We start from the raw sequence: 18617 nt of genomic DNA, 5'->3' as shown, positions 1-18617 counted from the left end.
ATAAGTTTTTTTTTGAACTAGCTTCCGCCTGCGGTTACGTCCGCGTAGTCAAAGCAGTATATCGACATACCCGTATTCCTCGAACAGTTAACGTTCCCTGAGGATTTCAAGGATGAAAATATACTATTCTACGTAGTTTCTTGGGTACCTCTGTACCAAATTTCATCCAAATCGGTTGAGCCGTTCTTGAGTTACAAATAGCGTTACTAACACGGCCTGCTTTTATACATACCTATATACATACATTTTGAATTTCCCAATAACCGACCGATCATTATATATTCAAAATCAGCATGGAACTAATTTTCCACTGGATGTATCATGTTTAATGCTACATCGGTTTAATTGTTTTATGTAATGGGAAAGCTTATAGTTGCGTTGTACGCTGTCGATATGCGGCTGAATAATTGTTAGTTAATCAGATTGGATGTATTTTAATATGATTTCAACGGTATTTGTCGTATCGGTCAAAGTTTATACGCCACGATTGCCGCTGTACCTTTGATTTGTTTAATATAAACAAATTCTTTATGCATTTTCCACTTGTTGTATGCATCATCGCACGTGTTCTCTTAAAAATGCAAAAGAACAGATCTCTTCACATTCCTTTTCTTGATATTTATATCTAAATATCATTAGGGTTATACGAATCCTAAATACTTTCTTGAAATATATCATTAATATATGATATTTATAACCTCATCCTCATGTGTATGATATTGTATACGATACAACGCGTTTTCACTCGCAGATACTAAATGCCTTTGTAAGAGCTAGATCTAACTAGGGAAAAGCTTATCGTATCCATATGAAATTTGGTACAGAGATAGATAGATAGTGCCCAAGTGTCGCCGCGGGTTATAGCCAGTTCATTATATAACCATAATCTGAGACAAATTGTATATAAACCCTTATAGAAAAAAATACGCACATTATAGGTAAAATAGCGAATATTTCTCATAGGTGCGGTCCGTGTGGACCCCAGCAAGGAGTATAGCTATACATAAAATAACTATGTACTATACGATAACGTATTATATATATTGCACAGGATATTACCACGTCACCACAATTAATTTCAATATAATTTTTATACAAAGCTTATCTAGCGTATTAGGCGTAAAAAAAAACATTAAGTAAATTATTGAGCTTATCCTAGTTATTATACGTGTCTGTATCTGCGTTCAGATCTTATGACTAGGATTAACATAGCATCAATTATTAACATTATATCTCTAGCTGTAGGATAAACAACCCTTTGTTTTATAAATCTCATAATAATCACTATATAGTATAAAACAAAGTCACATTCTCTGTCCCTATGTCCCTATGTATGCTTAAATCTTTAAAGCTACGCGACGGATTTTGTTGGAGTTTTTTTTAATAGATAGAGTGATTCAAGAGGAAGGTTTATACGTATAATAACATCTATTAAACTACTCCGAATTTAACGCGTGCGAAGCCGCGGGCAAAAGCTAGTGCCTATATGAGAATGTATTTATATTTAACGAGTTATAAGTACGGGTAATTAATAAACGAGGGAAGGGAGAGGGAAAAGAGGGTAACTCCGCAAAGCCCTTTAGTTCACCTGTAATAGGATAAGGGATCCTGCTTTATTCAACTGATTTATCAATCGACAAGTTGGCGTAGCACGGAGAATAATATATCTGTCACTTTCTTTTGTATTGTATGACATGAGATGTACTGAAATTGCAAGCTCAGCCTTTAGAAATGTTAGGGAGAGAAGAACTTCATATGATTGTGTATTTATATGCCTTATATATAAAAATACTTGTATATAATCTTCACCGAATAGTCATTGTTATATAATATGTTGATTTTTTTTGCGATAAACTGTTAAATCACAAAACAAACAAGGGGTTAGAAAAAAATAGTTGCTAATTTGTATTTGGACACGTGGCGCCGCTTTCCTCCCAATATTTAACTCCATTGCACCTGACACTCGCGACTGTATCGCAATGAACGCACTACAATGAGCGATCGCTTGCTAAGTACAAGATGGTGTCCGTGCATGACAAGAAATGTATAATTTTCAATCTGTTTCTTATTGTATCATAATATATAAAATTCATGTAGAATTTTATAAAAAAAAACTCTCTTATGAGCGGCGCGCCTGCCTCGCCCATAACACCCTTCTAAACTCTCATCTACGTATAATCAAGAAAGTCAATATTTATCGCTGTATAATCAAATTTCTTTGACTCAGTCAACCTAATATCATATAATTTATTTTCAAAGTAAATTATTCAATTATGTATAAAGTTTAATTGGGTCATTGTTTTAACATTCATAGTTTTATTAATGCCGCCAATATACGGCCTAAAAATAAATTGTGTGTAATTTTGCAATTAACGCGTGTAGTAGATATTATAAATTTTAATCATGAATTGTAACACATGAAAATGTATATATGACACTGATAAATTTAAGTACAATATTATTATAACTAGATGTATTTGTATCCTAGTTGTGTAAGTATCTAAATGTGATTTGCTTGTAGACAATATAAAATTTTGTTAGTACTATGTGTTTTTAATTAATCCCCTTTAAATCAAATGAAATATACGACATTATATGCTATATGCGCACAACTAATCATACCGAACCTTAAAAAACAACCGCTATACCAATAACAATTCCTTATCACGTTTTTATTATTACCAAATTATAATAAGCATAATATTATTTCCTTATTAAATTCACCACGAGTTTGTGATTCATCATTACAATGATATCGCTGTAATGATTCATTCCATATAATTTCGAATGGATTATATTTTATTCGTAACGAACAATTAGTATGTAATTACGGAATGAATAATAAAACGCCGTAGATTCTGCTTTTATAACTCTGCTATCTTAATTCCGCTGTGTCATTTGCTATGTATCAAGGGTATTTAGTTCAAGTTCTAGTATTTACTTCTGCTTGTATTAAGCCGTGTTGAAGCAGGTGAGATCCTAGTCTCAGTCAGAAAGACCAAGCCTAGAACGTCTCAATGTGGTGAAGATCGGCGTCTATGTTGGTATGAAGCCCCATTATATAATATATATCCACGGTAAGCGTAGCGCGTATGGACGTGTTTCACGTCTATTCTTTTTGACCCTAAAGGCTGAAGGATGTGGATCTACACCCAATCCAGCATACGATAAGCTGGAGGGCTTCTATTATCGTTTTGGAGTATACTACCTAATAAAGTCGATTTCATATTTTTCATTCAATTAATTGTATGAAAAGAGGGATAGAATTTGGGAAGGTTTGAGATTGAGCAGCGAAAGGATGTGGGCCTCTGGACCCCTCACAACCCTCCTCTTCATCTCATGAAACGTGACGATCTTCTGTAAGAGTGTGGAACCTTTCCGAATGTGATCGTGGTCCAATTCGTGCCGATCATGATCGACTCCCACTCCAAAAATGTATACAGGAACTACTTTATCGATTTCAGAAATTCTTTCACCGTCGAACCTTATCCTTATCCTTAAGTGCGATAGGCTATATAAATAGGAACCACAGGCGAAGCCGGAGCGGACAATTAGCAATATAAACTCAAATGTATCTAGTCAACTATCAATCTTCAATAGCCAACTAACTTTACCGTGTTTGACGAGACATTATATTCTCGAGTGTAATAGGAACCTATAAACTATTAGTTGTATAAAACATGCTATTAATAAATCAAAAAACGTTTTAAAACATGAAAAACATCACTGAAATCTCTTTATTCGCGCGTAATTCCCGCATCGCGTTGGCTTCCATCAATGACGAATGGTACCTACTTTTTAAGTTGTAAAATGTGATTGCATTTCAACTTTATTATCCACCTACTTGCAGTTTAAAACCGCACGCATTAAAGTCTATTTATAGATTCGCTGACTGTGCGATATTTGTTCTATGGCAATAACGTTTTATTGTCACACGTACGGAGTTAATTTGAGTGATAATGGCTTTTAACAATGGATTTAATGTTTACAACGAGCACTATTTAAAACTGACTGTCAATTTTCTTGAATAAAAAGTTGAATTTTTTATACAAAACAGACCTTGCGTATAACCAAAAATAAAATATTTCATTCTTTCATTTATAAAGCTTGTTAGATGTCGTAAAAAATTCGAATGCCATCCCTTAAATTAAATGTTTTGGCCCTATCAAGAACTTCAATAAAAATGTTATATAACTGCGTTCGCTCGTGGTATAAATATGTAGCATAAAGCACTAGGGAATTACATACATAACAGTGATAAATTATTTATGCTCCGGAGATTAGCACGTACAAACAAAAAAACTCTTCAGCTCTATATTATTAGTGTGGATAATTCTGAATCACGCACACATGAACACATACTAACATTGTTTCTGCCCACTTCTATGTGAACCAAAGCTATAAATACGTTTAATGCAAGATAGACTCTCATTAAACGAAGAAAACAAAGGGTAGTTGAAACAACCACCGTTTCAATGAAAGCTCAACAATATAAATAATGCAATTGAATATTCAAGTACTAAGTAGTGTTAGTGAAATGTCGGTGTAAAATATGCAGTTCTAAATAAGGCTCAGAATAAGAAAGGGGAGCGCGTGCCGCGGTCAAATGGAACTGTTTTGAGGGTACATTGTGAATATAGAAATGTATTATTTCTTACAGTACCTCGAGATATCTAAGATGCGGTAGGATGTTTCTTGACGTTGGGTACAATTCTATTTTCAACCGACTTCATAAGAGGAGGTTGTAAATTCGTTTTTTGTGTTTTTTAACTCATAGCTATTTACTTGGTGAACCGATTTTGATATTTTTTTTGTTATTTTTAAGCTAGTGCCACCCTTGTGGTCCTATTTAAATTTGGTCTGAATTTGACAATATGACAGCGTTTTATTTTTTATTAAAAAAATAATTTATAACAAAACGTAAACATTATTTCTATGTTCGAAGATCTTTAAAATTAAGAACCTACTTATGAAGTAACATATTGTTATCGATTTATGAAACTAAATAATTAGGAAATTATACAAAGGGGGTAATAGCTTATTATTTTGAACAAATTAAAATAGAAATAAAAAATAGCAATAGAAATCTTTATTGGCAAAAACAGTCAAACATTACATTTTGAAAATTATTGATTAATAGGATATGACAAAAGACTTAATTGCAAAGAGAATGTTAATATTTCACAATAGTTTTAACCGCCCAAAATTAATAATGATTCACATCAGTCTCTAAATTAATTTTAGCTAGAAAAATATATTCTTTAAATTTCACAATCAATTAATAGATTCCATTGTAATTAAACGGTATGTTTAAAGAACGAAACGGTAGAGTGAACATAGTGAATTTATAATAAATTTTTATAAAATTTACTGCAATTAAAGGCGTCACTATTGCTTTTAAATGTATAATTTACCTTTCACAATACTAGTCATCCTACTTATAATATTATAAATGCGAAAGTTTGTGTTTGTTGCTCTTTCACGCAAAAACTACTAAACCGATTGCAATGAAATTTGGTACGTAGATAGCTGGACAACTGGAATAACATACAGGCAACTTTTTATCCCGATATTCCTACGGGATACGGACTCACGCGGGTGAAACCGTGGGGAGCAGCTAGTCTTCTATATATGCAGGATGTGGCGTAATAAATGAATAATATGGTAAATGCAGGTACATGACGAGGTGGCGGTTCAGAAAAATATAATTTGTTAATGTTCCTCGGTTTACCAGATATGTGGAATTTTCAATAAATTTTCATATAAAGGTTTCCTTGAACGTGATAATCTCACAAATTCATAAACTTTTACCTCTTCATAATATAAGTATAGGTTAATAAATAACAAAAAATTCCCACAACACTTTTTTTAATCAAATATATATTATTATTATTCTATTAGGATAAGGTAAGATAGGATAATATACAATATAATCACTTATGCATATATAAATACTAAAATATTTAAATAACATAATCAAAAGCGAAGCACAACCATAAATAGGTTGTGTAAGAGTAATCTTATAACAAGAGTCTCACTTGAACCCTATATTATCAAATATAGGAGGTGCTTCAAACATCGTAAAGTTTACTTTAACGAATAATAAGGCAACTTTTGCTTTCCTTGTTGGAGATCTTACAATTGTATTACTTTCGTCATGTTCGGTGGAAATACAAACATTTTTATAGAAAGATCATTATTTAATATTTTTTATTTTGTACTAACCGTTGCTCGTGCGTCGTAAAATATTTTTTAATATCGGTTCAGTAGACCCAGAGATTATCATAAACTTTACATCTTCATAATTTACAAACAAATACAACTTTCCACCTTATAATATTAATGTTTTTATATTATTACCCAGGAAACTATCGAAATACCTATGTAACATTTAAACCCAATCGGGATAACCATTTAGAAGTTATGTGAATGAGATAAGTATAGAAGGATAATTCTTGCTACCCGTTGTCCTATTACTCACTTTTCCGTAGCAATGAAGCCAATTGTACCACTGTAAAAAAGCCTAATTTCATCAAGGATCGTATCAGATTGTAATAGTAAAATAATTTTTCAAATTGTTCGAGTAGTTTCGGAGCCTATTCAATACGAACGAACAAATCCTATGTATAATAACAATTAGTGGATGTAGAAAGTGACCTATAAGCAAAGACACTTTCGTATTAGTTAGAATACACATTTGTTAGGATAAGAATGAGTGCATACCGAATTGCAAATGTCCATTTCAAATTTGCATATTTTTAATTAACCTTGTACATTATTCCTGCAACTAGCGAAACGCTATAAAATTAGAGAACTTCTTTGTCAAAGCCGTGATATCCTAATCGACATAAAAGGGTAGATATATAGAAATATTCGAGTCAATTTTGGTTCGAAACAATTAAGTTTCGCACTGGTCACTGTTTTTTCTATTTCGAGGACAATAGAAAAAAACTAACTTAAACAAACACAATCTACAATGTCAACAACACATTTATGGAGGATACATTTTGTTTTCAATCAATAAATTCATGTGAAAATGTATTACGCAGTACTATTAAATTACAGTAATTTTAATTTTTAGTTTTACGAGTGCAGTGTGACCGAGGGCTCAAGCGTAGAAACGGTACAACGAATGGGGTTAGAATCCCGCCTCAGGACCTATTCCTTCTAATTTTTTTTTCAAATACCGAATTTATAAACCAAATAGGAAATAACTTCTCAGCCAGCGTCGTTATTCGCGCGGTTAATAAGGCCGGAACTCTTAAAATTACAGTTGCTTAGGTACAACGTTACGAAAATTGAGGTGTAAAGCTGGCGATAATATAAAAAGCTGTGTAAGTGGGGCCGTATTGTTCCGCCGAGGAGACGGCATTGTACTGAAGTGCGTTCGAGAGACAGCCTGCGAGTCCATTGTTTTCTGCACTTGTAAAAAAATTCTACTTCTGTAAATGTGTTACGGTTAGCGAATGGTCGACATTGTACTAATATGTGTTTTAATCATTACGACTTCTCGATCGTTTGTAATCAAATTTAAACATAAACTACAAGATGTGCAAAGGCAATTAATAATGATTGTGTGCGCATATCTTTCGAGCAATTGCACCTAATTAAAATTAGTCTTTCGTTATTGTCAGCAGTGTGTTTGAATGAAAAAAAGGACAAAATTAGTAATAAAATTTAAAATAAAAAAAAAAATCAACTGGGGCTGAGCCGGGGCTTTTCTTATGTATTAGTGTGCATCTGAGCTGGCAGTTCGCCTGATAATAAGCGATCATCAAGCAATGAAAATATCCAGGGGGAGGGCCGCTGCGAATGCGTTGCCCGCTTTTAAGGGCCCAATTCGTGCCGAAGCGTGCTCGACTCCCTCAATCAGTAGTATATGCGTTATAGGATTTTCTTCTTGTGGATAGTATTCTTTTGCAGTTATTAATACGTTTATACGTTTTAAATAAGCGAGGATATATAGCTTCTTAAAGACATATCCTTAGAAAAATAGATCTATTCATACTTAGGTGGATATATTTGATGGGACACGTTAGGGCTATATTAAGCGTCATATTGTCATATTCATTCACAAAAAAGGTTTCACGCCGTATTCGAAAACACAACCACATTTTATACTGTTTCCGCAACATTATTATATTACTGCAATAGTCTATAATGGGATCTAGTGGGTTCAATTTGCTCAGAATAGTGTCAATCAACTGCGGTCACTGAAATCTATCGCAAATCATGTTACGCGGTCAATATTTAAGTACATACAATTTAATTAAACATATAATGAGTGTGTACTTTTTTAATATTACTTTTTGATATTTTTGTTTAATGTGGTACATTATACCACATAACGGGTAGGTACATTTCGCAATTATTTCACTGATCGATTTTTTTTAAAGGCAAAAGTTTATTTTTTCTTTTTTCCTTCCATTTCTTTAGAAACTATTTGCGACGCTCAAACGTTAGACTTTGTACGCTATAAGCTATTATGATGATGAAGATATTAGGAGTGAGTGTTTATAATATAACCAAAATAACTAAAAAAGCAACTGAAAAAAATTTCGTCACCCATCCAATCTATTACAATGCGAACCGTTGCTTAACCTGTTTTTTTTATTATTGCTACAGCGGCAACAGATATACACGATCACTGAAAACTTCAACTGTCTCCCTATAAAGAGGTTTTTGATATATGTGTTTGACGAGCGGATGGACGAGCGGACAGACAGACAGACCCTTTGGGTGTGGAACCATAAAAATGTATTTATTTATTTATTTATAAAAATGTAAATACCAACTGAAATATTAATAATTACTAAAATAATTTATCAAATCATTTATTGATATCTAGTTTTAGAAATAAAATAGCGCAGCGCATATTTAAATCTCCAATGGTATTTAAATGTCAAAGAACTAAATTAAGTTGCGGTCTGTCGCTTATTCCATATGAGAATGCAATTAAACATGTCCGGCATATATGCATTTATTAAAACATTTATGATGACCTGTAGGAATCGAGTCGCTGGGAGCTAATGCTCCCAGCGACTTAGTTTTGCGATTAAGTTTGTTTGGGGAATTGTCAATTTTAACATATTCAAATTATAATCCTACTAATCCTACTATCCTACTTCCTACTTTTTACTTCCTACTAATCCTACTAATATCATAAATGCGAAAGTTCGTAAGGATGTGTGTGTATTTGTTGCTCTTTCACGCAAAAAGTACTGAACCAATTGCAATGAAATTTGGTACGTAGATAACTGGACAACATATAGGCAACTTTTTATTCCGATATTCTTACGGGATACGGACGTACGCGGGTGAAACCGCGGGGCGCAGCTAGTAAAATATAATTCAAAAGAAAAATATGAACACCATTTGACTTTATAATAAGTTCAAAAAACGTTAATTCGTTCCGCGAGGCAGATTCCTAATTCATAACCGATAAGTTACATTTTTAACGAAACGGACTCTTTTTGATAAAATTATGGAATTTTATAAATGAATTACTTGGCATCATGAACGAAAATTGTTGCAAATTAATATTTTCTTGTACATACTCACAAAAGTAGGGGGCTTAGCGCGTCGCAGCACTGTGTGTTGTATGTTGGTATATGAACTCACACGCTTCAGACACGACCTAATTTTAATGACACGTATAGTGTGCTCGATCTGCTCATATCTAAAGATAACTGTAACGAAGTTACATATTAAAACCGTGATGGAATAAAAAAGACTGACGGGAAATCGATTAATTGTATAATTTTTTTTAATATTCTAGTAGCATTTTTTTTCTTTTTTTTTGTTACTGATAAAAGCTTTTATGTGCTTACGCTATACGCTCGTTACAATTTTGACAACAGATAAAATTGCGTTTAAATATCGCTAAAAAATATAATCTAAAAATGAATAGTGAAGTAAATTCTGTATACCATTTTTACGAAAATTACGCTTGCTGATTATTATTGAAGATTATTATAAAGGACTAAAAATACAGTAAAAAAACTTTACACACTCCACCATGGACACCTACCTACACGCACATATACTCTTTTGTATAAATTTGCATTAGTATCTATCGAATAAAATTTAAATAAAAATGTCTATAAATAACATATTACGCTGTTCAAATAAAAGCGACAATAGATAATGAAAACCTGCCCATGATGCGGCCAAGACCTCTTAAAGTATAATACTATTTAACAATTTTTCAGGCGAGGCCGCTGTGACGTCATTAACAGTCTCTGACACCATTCATCTACATTGATTTGTAAGAAAAAGTTTTTTTATCAATGCTGCTTGTATTGTTTCTTTATAATATCGAACACAATGGGAAGTGTGCATATCTAGATATTTATTAAATAAGAAAAGCTCATTAAATAAAAAAAATTATACATAAAAAACTAAAAAGAAATGTATAAAATGTAAATAAGTAGGTTATACTAACAATTAATTGTTTCACATTAATTGAATTGAAACAAAACAAATTTCCCATATTAACGAGTTTACACACATTAAAACATTAAATATGACCATTGTATATTATCAAGATATAAATTAATTGTTCGACTGTAGGCATTTATAGGTAACAATGCTAGATCCTCTACATTTATCATATGTTTATTTGTGAATGCAATTGTTACGGTACATGTGTTGATAAGTTTCCGCAACGAATGAATTTGCAATACAATTTAATATACAAAATACAATTGTTTTCAACAAATCGACATTTGTAACAAAAACGATACAGTCTTCTAATCGTTACAAATACTAATTAGACCAAATTGAAACGGAACCAAACTCACAAAAAATCGGTACACCCAGTCGAAAGTTTTAAGGTAACAAACACAAAAAGGGCGAATTGTTACGATACTCCTTATTTAAAATCGCTTGGAAAGGTATAGTACCTTCATAAAGAAGCTAGTAGAATTTAATAAAAAGTGATATAATTAATTTCAGGTTAGCCTAACAACTTACAGAGATCATTAAAATGAATATAAATAGAAGTATTTTCTTGCGTTTGATTTTACGTGAGTATTATACATTAGAAATTAAAGGCTATTTAACTGGGAGACTCGTCTCCCTGTGACCACGCTCGCTGTAAAGTGTTCGAAACGTCGGGTTAATAATATAATGAATAAATCGCGTTTAAAATCCGCTAAAAGTCTTTAATTTCTAAAAATAAATAGAAGTAAATCGTGATGCCAATAATACATAAATTCATACGTCGCAGTTATATATATCTAGCGCCGGCCACAAATCTAAATATAGATAGCACTCAGTGAAAAGTACTTCAAGCTAAATATAAATTAGACGTAGGGTTACAATCACTACATAGTATAAAGCAAAGTCGCTTCCCGCGTCTGTATGTATGCATGCTTAGATCTATAAAAGTACACAACGTATTTTGATGGCTTTTTTTAATAGAGAGAGTGATTTATGTGGAAAGTGTATATGCATAATCTATTAAACGACGCCGAATTTAACGCATGCGAAGTTGCGACCAAAAGCTAGTTTAATATAAATAACATATTTATATTCACATTGCAAGTCACAAATTAAGATTTTATATTGTCTCTATAAAATACTGAAAAATATATATTCTCCTATTAAAACTTGTATACATATATTGCACGTTATTTTTTAAATTTTAAACATTGAGGTAAATACAAATTTTAATCGGCGATTTAATCTCACGTTTTGCCTGCAGCATGACGAAAATTAAGTACCTTTGTAAGCTTGGTCCAAAGACATTGCCAATTTTGTACTCCAATGAACTGGACATTTTATAAACACTCTGTGATAATAACAATACTAAAATCACGTGTCTTTTATGTTTTGACTTAGCGCATTGAGCAAACAATAAATAAAAAAACGAGTTTCTTTAACTAGCTAAAGCAAAAAACAATGAAAATCATACAGTAAAATTTGCATAAATACTGATTACGGTAAAAAAAATGCAAAAGAAATTTTTTAAGCCATAAGGTTTTACGATAACCATTGCAAAGAAACTTGCAAAAAATGACATTTTTAAATTCTTTTTGTGTAATGTTATTGAGTTCAATTCATATATTCGTTAAAGGAAGATATTTCTCAGGGACAACCGTTTAAAATGTCATCGACCTCTGACATAGAAACTTACATACGTACATTAATAAATGTGAAAGTTGTGATCGGACGATTATATCACTACTAGCTGCACCCGGCAAACGCTGTTCTGCCTTACTCTTATCATTAAGGGGTATGAAAAATAGATGTTGGCGGATTCTCATAGATACCGGATAAGCACAAAAAATTTCAACAAAATCGGTCAAGCCGTTTCGGAGGAGAATGGCAACGAAAACTGTGACACGAGAATTTTATATATTAGACTAGCTGACCCGGCAAACGCTGTTTTGCCTTACTCTTATCATTTAGAGGTATAAAAAATAGATGTTGGCCGATTCTCATAGATACCGGATAAGCACATAAAATTTCATAAGAATCGGTCAAGCCGTTTCGGAGGAGTTTGGCAACGAAAACTGTGACACGAGAATTTTATATATTAGATAATACAATGCTATAGCAGGAGCTAAAAAAAGTACGTAAGCTTCTTATAACATTTGTAAAGGTTCAGACCTAAAGTTTGGTTACACATGCTTGGTTTTGCTACTTACGTGGGTAAGGCCCGGTGAGGGACACACCTTGATACAAGTCTTATATAATAGACTATACATTCTGTAAATACTTTATACAATAGTCACTGGACCGTATTACATTATATGGGACAAAATCGTCCATATAACTTGAATCTCGGAATATGCAGGAAAACTTTAATGTACGGCTTATTTTGTACTAACACATTTTATAGATTTAAGGGATAGGCACGGATGGCATGTGTAGCTTTTCCGTTTTATCTCATTTAATAACGGTAAATAATACTTTTTTATATACAGATTTTAAACGAGATTTTTTTTTGCAATCAGTGTTAGGTATGTTAAACCTTGAAGGTTTATTTGCTATAGTATTTTTTATGCCATAGCTGGCAACTGAGCTGGTGGTTGGCCTGATGGTAAGCGACACAGCCCATAAACATTCGTAGAGGTAGCGCCTCTGCGAAAGCGCTTTAAGGGGTAAGGGATTAGGAAAGGATTGATGTATTGGAAGAAGGAATGGTCTGGAAAGGGTGAGGAAAAAGAAACGGGCCTCCGGCTCCCCCACACACCGTACGAAACACAAAATTATTACAATCTCATGAAAACGTTTCATTATGTTTGCCACTACTATGGAGAAACTGAGTCATTGACACGTCACATTACATATTGCTTCTAAACAAATCTCACAGAAGTATATAAAAGCAGTTTTTTAATATAAGTAATCACATTTTTATTTTCCTATTCAGCCAGTTTTTGAACGTTCGATAAATCGTAGCATTCTATTCAGGGATCAATTTAAAAATCGAACGTAAATAAAAACGAGTGGTCATCGTGGCAGTAAGTGAAAAAGCGGGTACTCTTTACTCTTTAGGCCATTCGCGAATCAAGCGGCATACTGAAGAGCCATTACTGTATTAAAACGCGCCCTTTTCAATCGTATCGAAGGGTGGTCTCGTCGCTTTGGATTTCTAAATTAATTGGCTCCGACAAGGACACCCTTGAGACCGTTTTTTACAATGTATAATGGTATTGAAATAATGATGAAAATAACAAATTCTCACTATTCATTAGGCGGATATACACGAACAGCCTCGGTCCATGTAGACGTGCCTCGGCTGAGGAAAGCGCTTGTACCCCCGCGAGCGAGCGACCGTGCGGGCTTTTTCTTATGGTCAAAGGCGCCTCAGTTGCCTGGCAAACTGCGCATTAGTATTTGATTTCGTGTTTCGCTCGTGATACTACCGCAGGACGTACCTATGATACACATGATGTTGTGACTCCCATATTCCCACTCGTTCGGCAAGTTTCCTCGCGTGGTTGTCTATGTGGACTCGTAATTATTAACAATATTTTTCATGGATACGTAATGGGAACCATTACCTAAGTCTGTTATTTTAAATTGTAATGTTTATTTTCCATTAAAAAATTAAAAACTCCGCATTTTTACTAATATTATGTATACTAAAGTATGTCACCCATGACTATAAACTCCGAAATATACTATTTATATCTTATTTTTGTAATAAAATTATGTACCTACTATTAAAGATCTATATAAAATATTAATTGTCATCATTATATTATTCGGAAGTCTTTTAGTAGCCTTTGTGCAATAGTGGACGTCCCACTTTTGGCACGACGACGTTTATAATTATTTTGTACGAAACACGCGAAACGCTTACTCTGGTAACGGGTTGATCTATTTTCCAGGAACTGCCAAGACTAAAAAAAAGTAAAAGCATAAAAATTCAATATATTATGCACGTTTAACATATATAGTCACTCATGTCTTCGTGTTGAGAATTAAATTAATATTAATAGAGCTATTGACGAGTTGCCATGTGAGATAAAGCACGATCGCAATATTGTAATACACACCAAAGAACCCTAAGATACCTAATCTCATAATTCATTGATATAATTTATATTTGAAATACAATTTAAATGGATAAAATCTCACCCAGGAGCGGTCTAGCTGATGTCAGCTAATTAAACGTTTAAAGTTTCACTCGTCGAGATTCCTGGCGAGGATAACGAAACGAGATTAACTCTTCCTGTTTGAAATTACTTATTTAATTGATGCTGGAAGTTTGTAGTTATTGCTGGTGATTAATAAACGGCAGTGGGTGTTCTTTTGGGATCGGGTGGGGCTATAACTATGCAACTTTAACGTATAAATAACCACCGTGGTTAAATGATTTTTTTATATTTCACTCGTTCCTATAAATTAAGGTCAATTTACCTAAAAAAATATCATGTTTATCATATAATTTCGATTTCTCCACTTTCACACGACACCTAATTCTTTACGTTATTAAGTTAACATAAAGAATTACAAGGAATTAACATGATACAGATAATTAAAATACATTTACTAGAATAGTACAGTGATAGAATATTACATTATAAAAGCGTTTTCTTGCTCCGAATATAACTTAAGATTTAATTAAATAAATCTGCCAGTCTTAATGAGATTGTTACGTTTTAAGTGTTTATTTAAATGTTCCTTACATTTAAGGAACATTTAAATAAACACTAGCACATTTGCTACTACGTAAATACTTCCTGACATCTAACTATGTTCCCAACTATAAAAACGTTTGGAGTTCTACAAGCCATCTCCGGTAGCACTCTGGGCCTAAGAACTTCCTGATTGTCACATTTGGACACCTAATTATCCATCAAGGGGTAAACCATGAAGGAATCATTAAAACCGATTGTAAGATGAGAAGTATCATCATCATCAGCCCATACACGTTCCCACTGCTGGGACACAGGCCTCCTATGAGGGTTCAGGCCATACGCCACGCTGGCCAAATGCGGGTTGGCAGATGTCACATGTCGTCGAACTTTTGATTCTTGGACATGACGGTTTCCTCACGATGTTTTCCTTCACCGTTTTAAGCAGAGGTGATGTTATCCACATGTGCAGATACATTGAAAAATCAATTTATTTCCTGCACGCTCGCCCGCTCTCGAACCCCGACTTATCGATTTTTGAAGTCCAAGGTTCTTACCACTGAGCCACCACTGCTTTTTGAATATGAGAAGTATACTCTTATTAAAAATATATAAACTACAAAACAATCACGGCAAAAGATAAAGCAAATTCTTCACACTTCAAGGAACTGTTATTAACTCAACAATGCTGACGTCAGTCATAAAATTGCAGTCCTAATATAACAATACCCTCGAGTATGTGATGATTAATGGCTGTATACTTCCATACACTGGTAATTTCATTTATCTTTGATATGGCATTGCCATTGTGGACGTTTAGGTAACAGCCCCAAGTTTTTCTACTTTTAGATAAATGTATTTCAATCCTTATCTCTAAACTACTTAACATAAACCCATATCTCCCGCGCATCGTTCAAATGTCTACATATGAAATTATGACCTAACATTAAACGCATTTCTAAGAATGCATACCTAATAGGTTTTATGAATATTTTTTTTTATTTAAGTAGGTCTCACGAACGTATTTTTTTTCATTTATTTTTAACCGACTACAAAAAAACAGGAGGACGTTATCAATTCGACTGCATTTTTTGTGCTTGTTTTCTTATAATTGTACTATGTGGACCAATATTTTTGATTCCTTTATTTAAGTTCCAGTTTTCAAAACTGGTGTCTATCAAACGGTCCCATTTTAATTTGGTCTAGTTCCGACAAATTGGAGGCGATTTAGCTTTTGTTATAATTAATATTTAAATCGATATCTAGGTGTAGATATATAAATGCCATGCCTTATATTAAGCAATGTCAGTACATTCAACTAAAATATAATATAACTTATAGTGGAGGAAATCTTGTAAAGATACCCTGGCTTTTAGGGGAAAAGTAGAGCATGTGAGACTCCTATCCACTAAAACCGCCTCGGTGGGTAAACCCAAAGTACAGTAAGAACTAATAGCCTACTTGAATAGCTTAATCGCTAATCATTATTTTAGCCTAATTTGAAGACTATTATATGCATATACTTATATGTCATGACGATAATATAATTTTAATGTTAATTTAATTAACTATAAAACACCACACATGACAACACGATTTATTTATAATTATTTAAGAACGTGCTATTTAAAAAGGTTTACGTGATTACCGATAGATGTAAAGTCAAATTTTTTTAAATTTAATTTATGAATTTATTTACTTATTTGATTTCTCGTTTCGATTCTCTATTAGTCTGTGTTAAATATTTGATTTTAAAATACATTGTATTTAATGTAAGTGAATTATAGTTAAATCTGGATTAATACCTTGTTTTACTCAAAGGGTCGTTAAAGATTTTAGCCAGGATATTATCTAAAATAATTGCCTCTTATAATATATCGTTTATTGATAATCGTTTAGCACATTGTAGGTAAGATAAAAAACCAATCAGACATTTTTAATGGGTTTGATAACTTCAATTACGCAACCTCGAGGACTAGATTCCCGCATGTTTACAAATACAACAACATAAACACACAAATTCATGCATTTTAATCTATCGATGTGAAATCGTTCAATAATAATAAACACTTTATTGCACACACATAAAACAAAATAAAAACAAAAAATATTCACAAATATAGTAAAGAGTGGTACAAATAGGCGGCCTTATCGCTAAGAAGCGATGTCTTCCAGGCAACCTGAGAGTTTAGGAAAAGTTTGGCATTCAATATGATGGGTTAGGTTCGGTTTATACATAGTATAAAACAAAGTCGCCTTCTCTGTCTCTATGCCCCAATGTATGCTTCAATTTTTAAAACTACGCAATAGAACTTGATGGGCCTTTTTATAGTTAGAGTGATTCAAGAGGAAGGTTACCTCCTGCCCTGGGGACTGATAACACTTTAGAATCTAAAATAGGATTAAATGACAACAATTTCTTATCATATACAAAAAGAATCACGCCAATCGTTTGAAAAATCACGAAGTCATAAGGGTACAAAATTAAATTGAGAACCTCCCTCGTTTCTGGGAGTATTGGATAAAAGGACGCGTAAGGAACAAGCCCGAGCTACATCCGTTATTGTTAGCAGCTCGGGACATTATTAGGGGCTGTCGCGCGCATGTTTTAATGTTGTTTTCATCATTTGTATTTTATTTACATGGGTAGAGTTGTGACAGTCGCGTTATTATCGGGCTACCGACTGTATGCTTTCTCTTTATGTTGTGATATTAACATTAACAAATACGTAATATATACAATTGAAAACAAACAATAGAGCTCATTTCCTGCAATTATCTATACAACAAATACTGTTCACATCAGCGTGATTAGGCGGAAACATGACAATAGATAAAGCAAAAAACAAATTGAAATAAATAAAGGGCACTAATGAATATATCCATAACTGTACACTATAACTTATTACTCAATATGATTAGAGCCGGTCTTGTCTGCGAAATTAAAGCGACGATTTTTATTACATTTACTTAGTTCCCGGAAATTAAGAACGGTGAGCGATAAACCAAACTGCTTCTATAAATATCATCTGAGACGAATATTTAGCTATAATATAGCCAAATACATATATTAGATAATAATAATAATAATAAAAATCTTTATTTATCCATACCTTACATTAACATTGCATATACATGGCTTGAATTCATTGAACAAAGGAACTTAAAACTATGGACACTAGTCGTCTAAACTAGGCCGAGCCTGTATCTTAGACGACAGTATCTTCCCACTATGTTTTTAATACAATTTAGTACAATATATCAAGACAGTATATCGTGGAATATATACACTATTTCATACTTATACAATTTTAATACGAAATAATACAAGCGTGCGTAAGGTAACAATATAATAATTACAATGAAGGTAAGTTGAATAATGTGTCTTATGACCGATCGTCGACGACGGGATGGGTAACGTAACAACGCAAGTTATATTATTAAGTTACTTGAGCTCAATTAAGTATTAGAATATAATTTGTAATATTAAAAAAATGAATTCACTTTATTTTATAACTGTAATTT

The 18617-nt window shown here is 32.9% G+C and overlaps 1 protein-coding gene across 1 annotated transcript in view; it reads right to left on the bottom strand.

The window, feature by feature from the left end:
• The window catches only part of LOC119832005 (probable beta-hexosaminidase fdl), a 72508-nt gene that overhangs the window by 42354 nt on the left and 11537 nt on the right, over positions 1-18617 (bottom strand). The window lies entirely within an intron of this gene.

Source organism: Zerene cesonia, chromosome 14 (assembly GCF_012273895.1).
Source record: "Zerene cesonia ecotype Mississippi chromosome 14, Zerene_cesonia_1.1, whole genome shotgun sequence".
Lineage (NCBI taxonomy): Eukaryota > Metazoa > Arthropoda > Insecta > Lepidoptera > Pieridae > Zerene > Zerene cesonia.
Note: the sequence above shows the minus strand (reverse complement) of the source record. Positions and strands in the feature narration are given on the sequence as shown.